The 19,232-nt window shown below is 43.8% G+C and overlaps 1 protein-coding gene across 2 annotated transcripts in view; it reads right to left on the bottom strand.

Moving 5' to 3' along the window:
- Positions 1-19,232, bottom strand: part of plxnb2b (plexin b2b) — a 142,783-nt gene that overhangs the window by 100,307 nt on the left and 23,244 nt on the right. Inside the window, exon 2 of one of the 2 annotated variants that reach the window (XM_026175356.1) lies at positions 15,869-16,055. The exons of the other annotated variant lie outside the window; for it this stretch is intronic. The gene's annotated coding sequence lies outside the window, so the exon portion shown is untranslated. The remainder of the gene's footprint in view (positions 1-15,868; positions 16,056-19,232) is intronic. 2 annotated transcript variants of the gene reach the window in all.

Raw genomic sequence — 19,232 nt, 5'->3', positions numbered from 1 at the left:
AGGGAGGGAAGAGAAAGAGTGGCACACAGCAGCACACACGCACACACAGACACATAAGCTCCACCCTAAAGAGGAACAGCATGCCAGCCCCGGTGGACATCTGTTTTCACAGGTGTGCTCACCCAATGTGATTAAGATTGGCGCTACACACCCACCGAGCAATGCTGCGCTGGTGCGCCAACACTGTGGGTGCTGGGGCATTAGCGTGAGACGCAAGGAACAGTTGTGTTGTTTAGGGGCAGATGGAAATGATGATGAGAGTTTAAAGAGGAGGAAGCAAGTGAAGGAGAAAACGAGAGGTATGGAGGAGGCAAGTTATGCGAGAAAGTTCATAAGGCTCATTTACTGCAAACAACTGTTTACAGACACTTCACTCAGGAAGACTGGTATTATTTGGAGAACATGCAGATTATCCTCTGCTGTTTGATACTCAAAAGAAAATGGAGAGATCACGTGAAAAGACTGGAGTAAGCCACACATGGGAATAGTATTTTTTTTTTTTTTTTTTTTTTTTTTATAAATACCAGTACAATCCAAAATGTTCTTAGAGGGAAAATCCATTCATCTCAAGAAAAGTCCATAGGATATAGGTGGGCAGCAGTTTTGGCAGAACCAACACAGCTGGTATGCAATCGTACAATGCACCTGCTCCCATGGCAACCAGAAGAGGGATTGCTTTCCCTTACACCAGCAGGCCACTTCATGCTTTAATGTAAAGCGACAACTTGCTGGAATTAATTTGTGTGTTGTCGGGGAAAAAAAGAGGTCCCCCAAACAGATTTAATTCAGAAAAATGGGGGGGGGAAAGCAATTTTCCTTATTTATGCGCCCCCATCCACTGCCACACCACTGCTGCCACCCCATAATTCTCCAGTGGTTTTTGAGAACTTTCAGCCATTTCAAGTGATCTCACTCCTGGAGTAGTACGAGGCAGCAACAAGAAAATCTTTAATGAACGAGAAAGCAATTCCATTTCACAGCAGCAAGAAACCAAGGAGGAGGAGGAGGGGTGGGAGAGTCAGTCACTAGCTCCTAAAGAGAAATAGAAGCCTTGGATAAAAGCTGCTCACCCCAAGATATCTATGAAAAAAAAAAAAAAAAAGAGGAGGAAGAGCAGACAGACGACAGACTTAACACCAAATCATCCTGCTGTACGATTCAGAAGCTTACCTAATGCTGACAAGTGACAAGAAGAGTGCTATGCTGCATGTAGCTTATTAGCATTTGTGAATTTCACTTTGCTTGAGCTCCTGAACTTTTTACACTTCTATCTGTAACTAACAGAGCAAAACTATCTGTACAGCAGCAAACACGGAATAAATAATAACTAAGTGAATACTTATATGTCGTGTTCACAGCGGGTATCAACAGTTTTGAGCCTCGTTTTCAATACAAGTTGGTGATTTAGCAAAGATATAGTGTAAAACTGATACATGTGCACATATGTGAGTCAGTATGCAGAGTAAATGTTGCTTGATGTGATATCAAGCTGCAAAAAACATATTTCATTAGTTAGTCTGAGATATTTATGATAAGCCCTGATCACACAGCCAAGGTCTCGTCCCGATTCCATTATCCATCCAAATGTGTGCACTCCTCCCCTCCTCGTTTCCAACCCTCCCATCAAGGAAGAAATGGCAGGCATCGTTCCCACAACTATGCCCGGCTCCAATCTGCTCTCGCTTCCCATCTCCTGGCGAGCATATCTCAGTGTGGGGTATGACTTCTCTCAAAAGCTAGATGTGAGAAATGTATATATTTGTAAGTGCTAATACTAAGCGGCACAGAATGTTGGGCCAGCACCAGACAGATGGTTCTGAGAAAGGCAGAAGATCAGAGAGATGCTCCCTCCCACCCTCGCTGTCCCCATTCCTCTATTTCTCAGAGAGAAGTCACTATCACAGCGCTGCATGGCACCGAGGAGCTTCAGTGTACAAAAGCGGCCTTAATTCCCCCAATGTTGGAATCGGCTCACTCTAACAAGGGTATCAAAGAACTTCATCAATGAAAGGATATTTAAAACTCAGCTCTCAAAAGCCTATCAACCCATGGGTGGAATACTATTGGGAGAGTTATTGGGGTGTAGGACAAATGGAGAGGCACACGATGTAAAAAATAAAACAACACAGAAAATAAAGAGGAATATAAATGATTTTATAGTCTCTTGTATTTGTAGAAGGATTACTAATGACATGGAAATTCTCGTATGTATCTGGTTTAAAGGCACAATTAGCCTTGCCCAGTATGTCCTTCACAAAGCACTGCCAAGGCAGATTAATTGATACAATCAGAGGCCAAGTGAGCTTAATTTACAAAGCCAGAAATCTCAGGAGCAAAAGTTATAAAGCAGCGAACAAAAGAATTGACTGTAAATGCACTGTCTGTGTGTCCATGTAGGAGGGGTTGTTTCACTTTTGCAACAGGAGGGATGTCAAGTCTTTATTTCTGTTGTACATTTGGCTCGCTATGACACCTCATAGGAGGCCAGGGTAAAATAAAGTGCAGAGCTTAACAGCTCTGGCACACCAGGGGAGACACGGCTACTCAGGAACTATAACGCAGACACACAAACAAATGGATTCACTTTCACGCATACAGACAGTAAGCCTCACAGATAAATTCAAAATCTCAAGACAAACTGAAAAATCCTCTTCTTTTGATTGAATGAGGATGGCAGTCTGTGTGGGCTACGTTAGCCATGCTTTCAAAACCCTAAATGGCTCAGACACATGTACAATAACAGAATGCCTGGCCCACTGCTTCTGTCTTTAACTATATCTTTCTATCTGAAACTCACAAGCGGAATTTGCGACAAATCACCCAAAGTGCAAAGAGCTCAGTTGGGGTGAAGTCAGCATCAGCAGGACTGCTTCCACGCAAAAAAAAACATGTTGCTTGGTCTGGGAGGACGTTCATGCAGAAGCTGCCAATCAATCAATGGGATTTTTATTGTTCAGAAGGGATATAAAGCTCTCTTTGTCTGTCCATACTCTTCTGACCTTTATTGGGCCAATGAAGAAGGCAAACGCCACCAAGCCATCAGGGAAATGGAGTATCTGTTTTGCTCTTAACACACTGCTCACAGATTGCAGAGCTGGCATGGTGTAGCGGACACAGACTGTGTGCCGACCTGGGCGTGCTCCGCCCTACGCGACCTTGGTACATATGACTATGCCAACGTGCCAATGAGTGCTCCCACACTGTCCTCATCTTTAAAAAAAAAAAAAAAAAAAAAAAAAAACTTCTCCCTGAGGCAAGGCTGGAGCTTGGGCTTGAGACACAGAGTTCATTAACAGATAAACAGCGGAAGTGTGGGGGAAAAAGAGAGCAAGAGATGGGAATAAATGAGAAAATGACAACGGACGGAAGATATGGAGAGAGCTTGGCAGCCGTCCATGAAAACGACAGCTGGCAGCGACATCCTTCACAAACCTGGCGATGCAAGCGCTGTGATGGAAGCAACCTCCAGAGACATAGAAAAAGGAAGAGAGGAAGAAGGAGAGAGATTTGGGGGAGCGGGAGGGGGGACTGTGGCAGTAAATATCATGCTTTTCGTCTCCAGACTCCTGTGCTAATTAACACAGTTCCACATACAAGGCCCCCCCCCCCCCCCCGTTTGCCTCGCAGCCTGACCTCAGTCTTGAGCACTGACACAGAGGGCTGGCAAAGGCCTATGTTAAGTTGCATTTCCACAGCGTGGTGGAGGTTCTACTTTTGGTGCAAGGTACTTACCTATATTTCATTCTCCTAATCAAACATATGAGACTTTCAAGGTGGTCATCACAGTCGAGGACATCAAGTTATTGCATTAGTTGGTGCTTTAACAGCTCTCAAACTGACACTGAAACTGCAATATGATTCCTAACTGTTTTGTGGTGTGGTTCCTTCTTTAAGTCATGCAATGAGATGGAGGTTTTTTAAAAGTACAAAAACACAATGCATGAAAGTAAAGAAAGAAAATCCAAAGCATTTGTGTGACAGACACATGAGTAGGAATATATGACAGCCATGGCAGATAAATGGACAAAAATCGTAATTGCTGTTTCTTACTCATAACCTGAAAATTACGAGTATATACCAAAACCAGTTAAATCAATTAAAGGCAGAGTGAGTAATATACTGCCACTAGATGTCAGTAGATTGCAGTCACTTGCGTTCTTTTTTTAAATCTCTTCCAATTTAAGTGCATAATCCTAGCTAAAGTGTCTACTGTGTAACTCTGGCCGCCTTTCATCTGTAATGGGTGTGGGGTGTTGGCCCACTGAAGATAACATCTATTACCTCTGACGAGCCTGTAAAACCTTATGAGAGAAGTCTCATACATGATGATGACTCAGTGACTCAGCCCAATTATGTCCAATAACAGTGATACTAAGGCAGACCTTCCCAAAGTGTGGGGCAGAGCCATGGCAGGGGGGGGGGGGGGCGCGGGATGAAAAGGGTGAAAAAAACCCCCAAAAAACCGCTTGGACACTGCTAGCACGGGCGCCTACAGAAACACAAAGCAGGAGATGAAGCATAGCTGAATATGTTTCCAAACCAACTTCATTCTAAGCCAAAGACTAGAAAATATGGTGAAGCATATCTTCCCTTTGGCTTCACCTGCACAAGTGCCAAGGTAGGTCTCCCCTACAGAACTGGTTTTCCCTTTGTCGGGAGCAGCACTGGGCTGTTTAAATCACGGACAAACAGTATCCCACATTCGTGATTTTTAGTTCACAAACACTTCTTGTAATGACTAACTACTGCTGACATTTTGGAGATATACATACTATACTATATACAGTAAAGTTAGAGCGGGATACAAATGATATCAGGCTGATCCTGCCACGATTTGTTCCCCCGGTTCAAATCACGGACAAACAGTATCCCACAGCTGTTTATGTTTTTAAACCTATTTTGCACAGAGAGGCATTTTTTGAAAAATGTATTGATAGCAATGTTGAATATTATTACACAGGAAAAAAAACAACAACAACTACACGTAAAATAATCACATCGTGACGCCTCTGCCTTTGTAAATGGGGGGACAGTAACTGCGTGTGTATGTAAGCGTGTAAAACCTGCAGATAGTCAGATTAACAGTATTTTGTCTCTATCTGCCATTCTGCAATTCATCTCATGTAAACAATAACGTGGCACACAGCGTGACGTGAAAAAAGGTACATACCTTTGAGGTTGTGTGACAAACTCTGTATTCCTCGTCCACAGGTAAACGCAAAAAAGGAGTTTTAAAAAAATCTCAGTTTTCGGTGATTCAAAACGCCGTTTACGTGTGGACGAAACAGCTGCATTTTCAAAAATACCCGTGTAGGTGTTTTACGCTACGTAAAAGACTTAGTAGTTTATTTTATTACTACCTGTCATTTATTGCAGATTACTTGTATTTGCTTAATTGTTCACTAAATATTTGAGGTGTGAAATAAACCACAATGGAGCAAAATATGTGTGTGTGGTTGGAGGATGTGTGTGTGCGTGCGTGTGCGGGGCGCGAACATTTTTCTTGTAAAACAAAGGGGGGCCCAGCAAAAAAAAAGTTTGGGAACCACTGTACTAAGGTGAGCTGTCGAAAATATCCTGAACTTTTCTGTCAGTAGTCATTTCTGTTTTGGCTACGTTTACCTGTTTTTAGCTTCTGTTAGCTGCTGTTAGCCGCCGTTAGTGAAATTTTCTTTCAAACAGATCTAGCATTGTTAGACTGCACCAAGCAAAAAAAACTTCTTCTCATCTTATGATGTCAGAATAAAATCAAACTGTTTATCAGAGGGAAAGTGTGATTTTTAGGACACTTCGGTCCAACATTAGCTAGCGTACTGCTAGCTAATAACAAGCTGTTGTTGCCATTTAGCCGACTCGTGAGCTGTCCAAAGACAGGAGGGTCAAAGGGCTAATTTGCTGGATTAAGTAACTGTGACAGTATGTGAAATAAATAGGCATGTTTGTGTATGTTTTTGTGTGTTACAGCCCCAACTTCTATTCAGGAGAGGAGGAGTGAGGAGAGAAAGGAGGGAGGTGGAAATGAGGGAGGAGAGAGTGCAGTGATCTTTAAATTAAAAGGAACTTCTATTGCATAATGTATATGTGGTTGGTCTCTAGCGACATACATAAAATGCAATTATGTATCTTGGCCACTATATTCATGATGTTGAGGGAATACAGCATCTTTCAAAACCTGGTGCTCACTAATCCATTTGTGGATTAGTTCTAAATTTGTAAGACTGCTGGAAGACATAATTACACACTAACCAATTTATATTTATGAATACAACATTCCCTTGTCTATTAAATAACTTAAAATTTTACGTACTTTACCTTTAATGAGTAGAGTCCAGTTCAGCTGCACTATGCACTGGAAATGAGGCTTCAGTGTGTAAAAAGAAGTGCTGAGGGATTTTGAGAGAGGAAAAGAAATAAAAAGGTGAGACAAGGTCTGGTGGCCTTGTCTGAAGGTGAGCTGGATCCCCTGCCAGCCTGCAGCCCGACTCTTCTGGCAGAAAGGGAGGGGGGGACAAAGACAAATGAGGTAGAGTGTGGGGATGCTGATCAACAACCGACTCACTCACCGGCCGTCGCTCACCACATCCAGAGGGAGCAAGTGAGAGAGAGCGACGGAGAGACAGAGAGAAGTGAGGAGGCCAATGAGCCGGCACTGGTCCAGTCACAACACCATAGACACAAATCCTGGTTCTGTACCATTAGCTCCAGACTGTCATAAATCAGACAAAGCCAGCCAGCAGGACCAGAGAGAAGGCCAAACAGAGAAGTCAAAAAGCCACAGCCACACCGGACTGATCAGACAACAAAGGAGGGGAACAAACAGCAACCTTTGGACAGAGGAAGCATTTATAACACCACAAGACAGAAGAAAGGCTCCATACACATAATAGAAGCACTGGTATTGAACCTGGCTTTGTTACTGCAGCCTGAAATGCATCCACAGTGCTATTTACAGTAATATTTATATTACAAAAAGTCACTCACAGTCAGTGCCAAGCCAGGTTTTTTTTTAAATCTACTCTTTCATTAGAAATTTTCTTATGTTAATCAGGCTATGGTTATGCATCTTTGCTATAAATCTTTATTAAATGTCTAACCCCTGTAGAGGGGTTAAAGAAAATGAGGATAAAGAGTTGGGGGACAACATACGATAAAGATACATAGCTGCAACTAAAGTGGGACTAGCGCCTAAATTCACCATGAATCTGCCTTCTCTCAGGAATGCTTGTATTAACATGAGACACTAATGCATTTAAAGGTTTCAGATCATTTGGTAAATAAACAAGGAGTGAGCTGTACTGGCCAAGGTCAAAGTACCAGCATAATACACAGTCAGTGTCTATCATAAGTTACTGAAAACAAACAGAACCATAGAGCTTCTGCTTTTACATGTCATAAAAGCCTCCATTAATATTCATGATCCAAATTGTATAGTACACTTGATATTTAGTCATTAGGATTTTGTCACTGGAAATTGAGGTGCTCATTTAGAGCATGTGGGTTAGTGTTTTCATTTGGTAATGCCATTACTGGAGCAAAAGCTTCATTAGTATTTCTGCTTGTAATAACCTCGACAAGGGATTTCCTAACCCAGTTTTTCAACCACACCCATCCCAGGCACACTGCCTTGGCATGCACCCTACTGGCAGACAAACAACACATCTGCCTTCCTGCTCGGAAACTTGCGCATACATATTGTATGAATCAACAGAAAAAATATGCGCTTTTTGTTTTGCTTGTGCATGTGGGTGAAATATGGACTGGGGTATAATATAGTGTGTGTGCAAAATTTCAATTTTTTGATTCCATGTAAGACTGTGTGTAGGAAGTGATGATCCAGATTGGCAAAAAAAAAAAAAATGGCAGCAGAGAGCAACTCTTGGTTTTGCTGTAAGTTTTTGGTGAGCGTGTGCCAATCCCACCTCACACAGCAGTGCACCACGGGGGGGCTGAACACTTTCTACAGTTGGATCCAATTAATTTCATCTCCACACGCCAGCCATTTCGACATGCTAGGAGCATAAGAAGAGGAAGTGGAGGGTTGAAGGGAGTGGAGGTGTGCAGCGAGGCAAGTGGGAAATAACCGAGAAAAGGGAAGTGGAAGGATGGGCCAAGGTTGGGGAAACTTAGAATTCCCTGTATCTTCCGTTGAGTTTCTGCACAGGCAGACGAAAAATGCAATTACACGTGCCCTTTCAGCCTTTTCAGGCAAGTAGGGTGTGTGGATTTGTGTGTGTGTGTGTGTGTGTGTGTGTGTGTGTGTGTGTGTGTGTGTGTGTGTGTGTGTGTGTGTGTGTGTGTGTGTGTGGTGGGGTTTGTGCCCTGTGGCCACCAGCACTCCCATTTTCTATGCTAATAGACGCTTGTTCTGCATTCTATCAGGCATTTGGTGGCACAGCTCTGAGTGAGGAGCAGCAGAGGGTGAGTGCAGAGCGGGTGCGTAAGGAGCGGGGAGGGAGAGAGAGGAAGAGGGGGTTGTCGCCTTGTGTCTCCAGAGATAGTAGGAATAATGAAAAAGTCTGCTGGGACTTCAAAGCAAACGGCTGGTCATTTCCTGTGGTGATGGCTGATATGGGGCGTACATGTTCAGGCAACAAGCACACAGACACTTAGTCACACATTCCTGCTAGCAAAACCCTGCCAATGAACACCATCTCCTTTGATGGCATAGTGGAGCCCAAGCGAAAGGAGTGGAGTCTTTGGACAAGGAACAAATTCGAAAAGCTTTCGCACGTTGCTGTCAGAGCCATCTAAATGCTTTAGTCACAGCCTTGGGTCAAAACTTATGCAATGTGGGTGTAATGCCAGTAACCAGCTGCTTTTTTTGTTTGTGTGCGTGTTTGTTTGTTTTTTTAAACAATTTATAACACGTGCAGTGTTTTCAAGTTAAAACAGGCAATATTAAATTAGAAAATAAACTAGCAGTTGTTATAGGGCAGGGAGACATCAAAATCCATTCTCTTGGCAGATCAACCTCTGGGGCTTTGCTAAACAGCCTGTGTAAAAGAAAAAAAACAAAACAAGGTATATCCTTCAACATCTTTGTGTTCTCAATTAACTGGTAGTACTTTGGGTTGTTCGCCTGTTTTACACTTGTTCTGGGTTGACCATTCTCTACGTTGGCAGGTGGAAGCATAAGGTAGCTCAAATGTGACAGAGTGTCTCAAAAATGCAGAGGGAGCTGCGTTACTCCTTTTTTGGTCACTAAAAAGATCGACATGAGGAAAGACGTATGAGCAGAACAGCCAGAGCGGTATGTGAAGGGGAGAGAGCTGATAGTCCAACATAATATGCAAACATAAACAAGCCAGCAGTCACATCTGCCTCATCTGGTTTCTTATCACTGAATCTTTCACCATTATGAAAGCCGGTCTACTGACATACATTCACTCATGGCTGTAAGTCTTATGTGCGAGCAAGATACACCAAAAGAACAAATTGTAGAATTAAATTTTTTTACAAAACAAAACAGACAGACGCACACACACACACACACACACACACACACACACACACACACACACACACACACCTGGTTTCATTCAGGATGCCTGGAATTCTTTGCCTGCTTGGCTCACATTACTTCCTGAGCCCGCATGCTGACTGCTGCACGACAGCAGATAAAATATGCCACTCAGCACAATACCTCATCTGCTCAACATGTAACTGGAAAAACGCAGTTTGATGAGTGATAGAAGTGAAGCTGAATTTACAGGAGAGCTCTGAGAGTGGATGGGTCTCAAGTGGGAGACTCCTGAGAACCCAGGTACTCTAATTTACAGCGTCTCCCCTTTCGTAGACCCTTGACTGCAGTACAGTCAAGGGTCAGTAGTACAGTAGAAGTGAGTTAAAGATGCAATGATACTGTAAAATCTCTCACTCATTCTGAGAAACTGAGTCAGAGAAACAGACCAGAGACACACAGTGCAACGTGAGGAGCCAAAGAACCTTGATCTTATAAAAGTTATTCAATTTGTATTGTTTCATAGACAGACCAAAACCACAGGAGGGGGACGACGACTGAACAATACTAAAGTTTAAGAAAAAAGAAAGAAATCTTTATTGTTTTATTTTCTTTTGAGAACCCACAAAACAGAATGAGATGATTTCTGTTGCAAAGTAAAAACTATAAACCTTGGGATCAGTTTGCTCTACACACCATAATTCCTAAACGTCACCTTTCCTTTACATTTCCGAACGCACCCCTTCCAATTCCCCCATCCTATTCTCTTATCTCCCAGGTTTGACAGAGTGATGTCTTCAGCCAAAATCAGCTTGTCTACTCCGGTTCCCCAGGAGATGAAGTGCCAGCGATGTAGACGATTCAATCAAGAGAAGTGAAAGAGCAGATCACAGACAATACGCCGCGGCCCCATTACCCCCAGTCCTCAGTTACCAGTAGCGACGCTTAGCTCAGGCCCCCACCTAATGGGCCATAATATCATTTTGCGCCATGTACCAGCTCTTTATACTAGCTCTAAACATAACTCTGTCGCCAGGGCACAATAAAAACAGATATATTTCTTTATTACTCCTCGCGAAGCATATCACCAGATCTGAGCTCCCCTACAAAGGAAACTAATATCTACAGGAACCCGCTCTTTTCCTTGGCTCATTTAGAGCAGACGCACAGTTGTTATTACATTGAGCTGCACTCTGCCGGCCTCACCTCCCCACGCCATTCACTCAGACTGTAATGGATGTTTTATTATAAAGAAATGAATACAATATCTTCGCCATAAATAGCCTACTTAAAAAGCCATTTTCTCTGCCTTGCAATATGTTTGAATGTCCATCACGCCTCAAGCAATGAGGTGCCACATGTTTAATTCAGACACGACGCAATTTGCGTGTTACTGTATACGTGGAAACAGCAGCTCCTCTGCCCTTTGCTCACCCTCACTGCTCTTTTTTTCCCACTCACGCAATAATCACACTCCACCCTTTCTTGCATACAGTCAATGTAAGTCTCCAGCAGGTTCATTCGTTTACAACACGGCAGGGAAAAGGAAATGTCACCTGGGCACCCCCCCCTTTTTTTTAAGACATTCACTTTCTTCATCTCATGTAGTACATGCTGTGCTTGTAAGCCTCGAGTCAGATGAACAGAACTTCACTTTAGCAAGGGCAAGTTATTATCTGCTACTAGGAAAAAAACCTACACACAGGGCACGTTGTTGCCATCGCCCTGTACCCTATACATCTCATCGTGTCTGACCAGCCCATACACTGTGAGGATATGACAAGAGATGAGTGAACATTGGGGCACGAACATGTGTGTTTGTGTGTGGCAAGACGAAGCAGGAGAGGGAGTTGGGGAATCCAATCTCTCACACAGAGGAGCAGAGACAGGCGGGCAGATACGTTCCAAGCCTGGTATAACCCCAGCGGTATCCATGAATGAAATGACAGGATTACAGGGGTATTAGAAAACCTGCTGAGATGGTTGATAATGCTGTTTATGGTTGGGCGTCACACCGCTCGAAGGGAAAAGTCAAACTGTTTGACTAATGAAAATATGGACAAGCTCTTCACACATAGTCACCAAACAGCAAACTTAAGGAGAGAGGTCTTCCTCTCCATTAGCACCCATGGTTTGGTGTTGACGAGCATTAATGCAGATACCTGAAAATTTGAGTCTGTGGTATTATTACAGACAGACCTCTTAAAATAGGGACAGAAAACATAGGCCCCACTATCCTTACAACGAGAATGGGATTACTGTTGTGTCAACAGTCCCCAAAGATAATAGTAATTACTGCCCTAGCTACAGCGCCATCAGACTGAGGCAACTTCGCTAGCTGACAGCTTGGTCCTAATTACCAAGAACCACCAATTACGGGCTCCATTTCATTATTTATATAGCACAGCACACCCAAATAAAAGAGACTTCAGTGACTCTGAGCAGTCACATCGCTGGCAGCTGCAGAGGAGCATCCAGAGGATCAGCTGAATCATTCTCTCAGAGTTTTTTTTTCTTCTTCTTTCTTTCTTTTTTTCTAGATAATATACTAGTCAGCGTGCAAACGCAGCATGATTAGTATTGAAAGCTGTGTAAAAATAGAAAATTAAGCCAACAGGGGGCTGCCTTTCCTTCCTTTTTGTCATCCACCGGAAGTAATTTAGCTGCGAAGGAAGTGCATAACCGCCTCTTCTTTTCCTCACTTGCTGCTGCTCGCTTATCTGAACAATTCGAAAAGATTATCCCTTGAGCAATTTAACTACTGAAACAGTTTGCCTGTTGCATCTACATTTATTCCACCGTGAGGTTTGTTTAGTAAAAAAAGAATGTGCTCACCTGATGTTACACAAAAGATGTCTCAAAAAAAGAAAAAAACCCAACATAAAAACAAAATTCTTTATCTGGTGAGTGTATTCAACCATCCACACACACACAGCAAATTTCACAGATGTTTCCCATCATCCTCTGCTGCCAAGCAGCGCCCAGTGACGGCTGAGAGGAGGGGAGCGGGGGCTCAGTGCTGGGGTGTGAAATTCTGCTATTCCTGCTCCAGTGAATTCAGCAGAAACTTGGCAGATCATTGTGGAGATTTGTATGTCTGTGGATTTGACATGAAACTGTTTGAGAGGCTCATCTGGAATCTGTCTCTCAACTTGCCTCCCCTTAAAATGGGCTTGGTTCACAATACCTATATAAAGCCAGACAACCACATTTTGTAATCCTCCAGAGGATACAGATGCAATGATTAGGTCATATACAATCATCTGAAAGATAACAGTCTGTTGCTTAAAAACCTGCCTTTGAGTAAAAGCTCACAATCCTTAAAATAGACAAAGAGCATCTGCAGCATCTATACAGATTTCTGCAACTATATACCTTTGTTATTAAAAAAGAAAAATACTCCCACTCTTGTTGAAATTCAGTATTTTTCACAAAACGAACACAAATAGAAGTTCATAGTCAGCAAGCTGTAAAGAATGTAAAGCTATCGTGTTCCAAGAGAGCAAGTAGTCGCAAAGAAACCGAACAAAAAAAACAAGTAAGTATGTACAAAAGGAATCGGCCGTGGCGATCCAAAGCGCTTAGCATTTAGATGACAGCTGCACAGGGCAGGCCTTGTTTGCAGGGGCTGGAGTGGTGCGGTATATGTGGCCCGGAGGCCGGATCTGGTCCAACTGTGCCCTGGCAAGAAAACGCTCAGCCCAGTCAGCCTCGACAGCTTGGATATTCACAGGAGGCAGTGGAAATGGAGGGCTGCAGTACCATGTTGGAGTTGGGGCGAACTTGCAGGAGGAGGGGCAGGAGTGATGAGTCAGGGAGAAGGTATTTTATATTATTTTTGTACCACAAGGACACGACATTCGCCATTTTCCGTAGAGGAAACCCAACTTAGGCTGGTGATGAGGGGGTATGTTGGCTTCTGGTGATGCCTGGAGCACGTTAGCAGGCTTTTTAAACCATTTTTGCACAGCCTTAAAAGACGTTAGTATACACCTGCAATGCTGTGACTTTTTTTTTGGTAATGAAAATTTTCTAAAGGCTCGACCTGCTCTGTGCTGACCGCATAGGCCTGAAGATTTTTACCCTGCTATGACCTAATCATAGCAGTTGGCTTCAGATTACATGAAACATTGTCATCTGACAAACCACTGTGACAATTTCAATAGATCACAGGCCTTAAAGTTAGGATCATCACTTTGATTTAGCATGACAAATGAATTATTCACTCTCATTTCTGGGGATTCATACTTAAACTCAGAGTCATTTTGAGTATCATAGAAAGGACTTTTGATGTCGGACAGCTTTCTCCTCACTTGATTAACCTGAACCAACTTCAAAAGTGCCACGGCTTGGGTATCGCCATCAGCAATATTCTAAACAAGCGTGGAGCCTTTTTAGAAAACAATATCTTCTATGAGCCTCCTCTTTGAAATACTACAAGTTAAATGGTCTTGTTTACTTATTTTTGCTATTATACTTCAAAAATAGCACATTTTACACAGTAAACAAGGAGCAAGTCAAGCATGCAAAACTAAGAGTGCAAAACTACTTTAGTAACGTTCAAAGTATCAAAATTTAATGCAGAAGGGAAAAAAAGGGGGGGAGGGGGCAGTGACACACAAGGGAGAAAGAAAAAAAACAAAACTAAGGGACCCACCCACAACATTGCAAAAGACAACAAAAAAAAAATAGAGAGATTTTTCAAGTGCATCCTAATTCATTCATCCCCCAAGTATGTCTTTGCTCCAGGGTTGTGACAAGGCAAAGCCTCATGGGAGAAATGACTGGCACCTCCTAATCCTTATGGATACCAAAAAGCATGTCATTACCATAACATTCACACCATCTTTTGGGATGTGAGACAAACTGAGTCAACAACAAAGGATCAAAACGAAAAACAGCAAAGAAAAATTAAAAAACAGAAAAGTGTGCCTGTTTAATGTGATCTATTTGGAGTCGCAACTGTAGCACTTTGATGAAAGCCACAGCTCCACCAAACTTCTAATCATTCAGCATAGGCCAAACAACCACCTGGTGTAGCCTATATTTCAAATGAGCCATATTTTGTTTATCTTTAACACCAACGGGTAGGCTGGCAGGCATGCTGCAAGGGAAATTGGAGCACAAGAATTATGACCTAAGAAGAAGAAAAAAAACAGCTGATTAGGGAGAAGATGAGTGAGAAATGGAGTCATCTGTCACGTTAAGCACTCCACAGATGGACAAGTGTAACACCCTAAGAAACCTGCAAGTCCTGAGGCTTGGTGGCAGCTTTGGGATTTAAAGTAAATCCAGGAACGGTTTCAGAAGAAGTGATGAAATATGCCTCACGAGATCACATGTTCATATTGCTCACCCTTTCATTCACGTCATCAGACGAGTGGTAACAACGGTCCTTTTTCTGTGCTTAAATTAAATGTGAAAACATTTAGTTTTTCCAGCTGTCTACACAAAACTATTGTGAGTGTAGATAATTACTGGGGAGCTTCATTTAATGAAGCCTCGGAGCAGATCTAATCACTTGCGTTCTTTAATAAACAAGAATGGAAACCTACTGGTGTGCAAATAAAGATTTGACAGACTAGAACTTCTCCCAACTAGTAGGCTAAGACTTGACTTATAATTGGACCATTGTTTCCTGACACAAACCATTTACTCGTCAGCAATGTTCCGCTTCTATAAGCACGACAAGAAAGAAAAGATGTTTTCAATGGTGTACTGTGGCTAAGCACTGCCTGCATATCTCCCAGGTGAGATGGACAATTGCCTGCTGGGTAGCAGAGTCGTTGCCTTAGTGCCTTCTCTGTGTCCTGTACCTCCTGTCTGCTCAGACTTTACCATTGACCTCACTACCACTTCCTACCTCTGCTATTCTACCTCTGCTATTGACAGCCAAACAACCGGGAGTCAGGAAGGCCTTAACGAAGAGAAGTAGGAGGTTCAACTAATTAGAAATACCTCCATTCCATTACTTCATCCCCTCCTGTTCACTCAGAACACTGAGCTAAAGCTTGGCCAGAGCTGGGCCTGGAGGATTGTTTTTTCTTTTTTCTTTCTTCAGACTGCTAGCCAATGGGGGACCGTGGTAATTGCCTAAATCCCACTGTGGCAAATGAGGACAGAGTGTGAGGGTCACGCAAGCCAAGAAAATGCTGGGATAAAGTGTGGGAATGAAAGTCTAGTAATAATAATAATAATCTTTTTAAAAAATACAGAGGCATAGGACACAGAGACAGAAACTTCAATCTTTATCTAAACATTCCACAGTAGAAGTTCTAACATTGCAGACCTGGTGATCCATAAAATAGGTAAAGAAATCTTCTTTGCACAAAATTAGCACAAGAGCGTAGGAGACTGGAAAGGAGTATTGTGCAGTGAGAAAATAAAATGACCTCGGGTGCTACTCACTAGGGAGAGGCCGACAGGGGTGCAACGACTGTCTTGGCTGTTGAAGCGAAACAGAGTAGGGTGCAGCAGTGACTGCACAGTCGGTGCTTGCTGGACACTTCAATCACAGGCTGCCGGAGCCCCGGGCAAACTTGGCCAATTAGCCGCACACCACCGCTGACCCCCAGCTTCATTAAGGGCCTGGGCTCTGGATAAAGGGAGAGAGGAGAGGAGGTGGAGAGGATTAGCAGGTGAGAGAGTAAACTGTCAGCAGGGGCCAGGTTTGAGGAGATACACACATGCATTTGCACAAACACGCACACCAAGAGGTGACGCTCAAGGTTACAGATAAACACAATCAGAGCACACCATACCACACGTGTACACATTGGCCGAATCACACTCCCGTGTCCCTGTGGGCTTACACCTGCAACAAAGGTGGTGATGGTGGGGTAGAGAGTCAGGGCTATAGAGGCCAGAGGGTGCAGCTCTCCCCCTCTTTCCCACACTACTGACTTGACAGCAACAGGTGTGGTGGCGAACAGACATGCAATTACCAAGTTGAGAATCTGCTCTTTGTGACAGAGACAACAACAAATAAGAGGTAGGATTGTAGTTCGAGGAGAGAAGGAGAGCGTAGTGTTAGAAGAAGAAAGAGGATACAGACAGACTACCCGGAGGTGAGAAAAAAGAAAGACAAAGAGAAAGAGAGATTTCCAGTTGTCTCTTTTCATTGGAAATCTCTCACCGGCAATGTGGGGGGGGAAAAGAAGATCAAAAACTAACACAGACAGTAACTATGACACACCTGTTGTTCTGCAGTGGAAATAAAAATTTACACACTTTGGTTGTCTGAAGAGGCATCGCATAAGTGTGCGCACAACACTGAGACAATTCAGAGAGGGTGGATGAGGCTTTCTGAGGTGCTTTGGGACAGGTTGTGCTCAATGAGCCCTGACAGAAAGACTGTTTGGTGTATGCGCGTGTGTTTGTGTTTGCCTGCATTACAAATGTGTACATCCACATGGGACCTCTGTTTGCATCAGCCTTGCAATGAAAACCACAGCAGTGCTACAGATTGGGTGGGGGCGGGACAGCAGCTTCATACACGCTCCCCTTCATTTTCTCTGTTTTCCCTCTCAGATTACGGGCCTTCGATCAGTCTAAAGTAATGTTTGTGAGCTTTGCCGCTTGTGTAGCAATAACTGCTGTCGGAGAGCTTGCATGCTTGGGTGGAGAGAAGATACTGGCCCTTTATTTAAAACAAGCCAAGGATAAAAGATCAATGGCCCAATTCAAGCCATGAATTGGAGGGAAAAGTTCACAAAACATAGTGGGAGATTACGAGCAGGAGATATATGCGTAGATAGAGGGGGAAGCGGAGAGTGAAGGGGCATCTAGCTCATCTGGGTGCTAGTGGCTTATTGATTGTTTGAGACACAGAGCTCCCAGCCATTCATCACCAACCACTCTCAGGCCCTTAGATAACTCCTATGATAGTGCCCTGCTGCTGAGCAGCTGCAACTGGCCACATCTATTATCCTTCAAAGTAAGCCCCCTAGCCTGGGAACAGGCATGGAGGGGCTGCTGGGTGACAGGCTGAAGGGAGGGCTGAAATGGAAATGGAGGAGGCCTGTGGTTAGGAGCATGTGGTTGAGGCTACGGTATACAAAAGCAGACGCTAAGGTTGAAGGGCCAGGGCTTTATGAAAAATGGTGCTCTGACAGCCACAGCAAAGACGAGAAACTGTCTGTTTTCACCAAGAGAAGAGGAGAAAAAAATGTGACAGCACTATTGTTTCCACTTCTTGGCCAAACAGTATTAGCAAAGCTGTTTTATAGCAGATAGTACACAAACCAACGAAGCGACAGGCAGCTCTAAAAACTGCTGAGTTGCTGTGTGTGTGTGTGTTTGTGTGTGTTGTGCGTGCAGGCAGACAGACAATTCCCAGATTGGGCAGGTGGGGATCAGCCATAATGAGCCATGCAGGGGGAGAAAAGTGGAACTGAGGGCAAAAAAAAAAAAAAAGGAAAAAAAAGGAAGAAGGCCAAAGAGCAAGGGAGAAAGAGAGAGAGAGTGATGGAGACGGGCTCAGAGCCAGAGACAAGGCCCCAAAAGAGCAATTACAGGAGATCCAGAGAAGGTGTGGGCCCAGCCCGCAGGCATAGTTTCAAACGGCACAAAGCCCTGCCAGACATGTACTCACAAGGATTTACAAGCGTGCACACACACATTAATTTGCCTGCCTAAATTGAAGAAAAACTTGTTACAAGCAAACTAAACAGATGGACAAAATAGATGAGATGACGAATAAAACTCAAAATAGGAGGGAGGCAAGCGTGAGGTGGGAGGATTTTTAAACCGGGAGGGGCGGGGGTCATCTCGAGCCACACGTCACCGCGCCACATGTTTTCAATGCAACATTCTGCTCTGGTTGGTTGCAACCTGTTCCCTTAACAGCACGGCCTGAAAGCAAAGCTTAAAAACCCCAGGTCGGGTCACTGTGCGCAAAACTTTCCGGCTGATTGTGCTTTGTGCGGCGAGCGCGCTAAACAACACTGAAAAGTCTGGACAGCTTCACACCACGGTGCCTGTCACAGATACAAGTCCGAAATAGTTTCTGAAGGCAACCGTTTCTGCCTTCCCTCCTCCCCACCTCGCCCACCTCCACATCCACGGCTTAAAGGAGAACGACAAGTTGGAAAGAACAAGCGTGAATGATAGGAGAAAAAGAAGGAGAGAGAGATGTGCAAACAGATAAGGGGGAGGGGAAATTAAATTAAGAGAAAAGTTCTCGCGCAACGGCATGCACCATTGATTTCCTATTCTCTTGGAAACATTTAATGAGCTTAAATAGGAGCCTCATCTGACACTGCCACAGTGACTCGGAGGAGCCTCCCAGTGAGAGGAAATCTTTCAGCGGCTGTGACGGCTACCAGAGGGGGTGAAAGACGGAGACGAGACAAGGGAAGGAGGGGGGGGGGGGGGGGGGGGGGTTAATGCCAAAACAAGACACATGAGCAAGACAGATGTTGGATCATACTCAGTAAATGGTCCAGCGATAGCATTGCTTGCCTAGTTCTCAATGAGGTGGGAAAAATGAAAAGAGATTACTGGAAGACAGCCAGATGTTAGAAGATGTCAAAGGTGCTCTACATTCAACCAGCCTGCCTAGTTATTAGGTGCTTACTCACATCAGACCCTCATAAGAACCTAACAAAAACATACTGACTGACAGCTTATGCACTACCTCATTACTTCCTTTACAACCTCCCAACAAGGTATTGATCAGATGCAGCTGTGTGGTAGCCACAGAGTTGCGTCTTCTTTGTCCTAGCCTCGATCCTCCCTGTATTGGCAGATCTTTAGTCACTTCACAGGGCTC

The sequence above is a fragment of the Astatotilapia calliptera genome, chromosome 7, assembly GCF_900246225.1.
Source record: "Astatotilapia calliptera chromosome 7, fAstCal1.2, whole genome shotgun sequence".
Classification (NCBI taxonomy): Eukaryota; Metazoa; Chordata; class Actinopteri; order Cichliformes; family Cichlidae; genus Astatotilapia; species Astatotilapia calliptera.
Note: the sequence above shows the minus strand (reverse complement) of the source record. Positions and strands in the feature narration are given on the sequence as shown.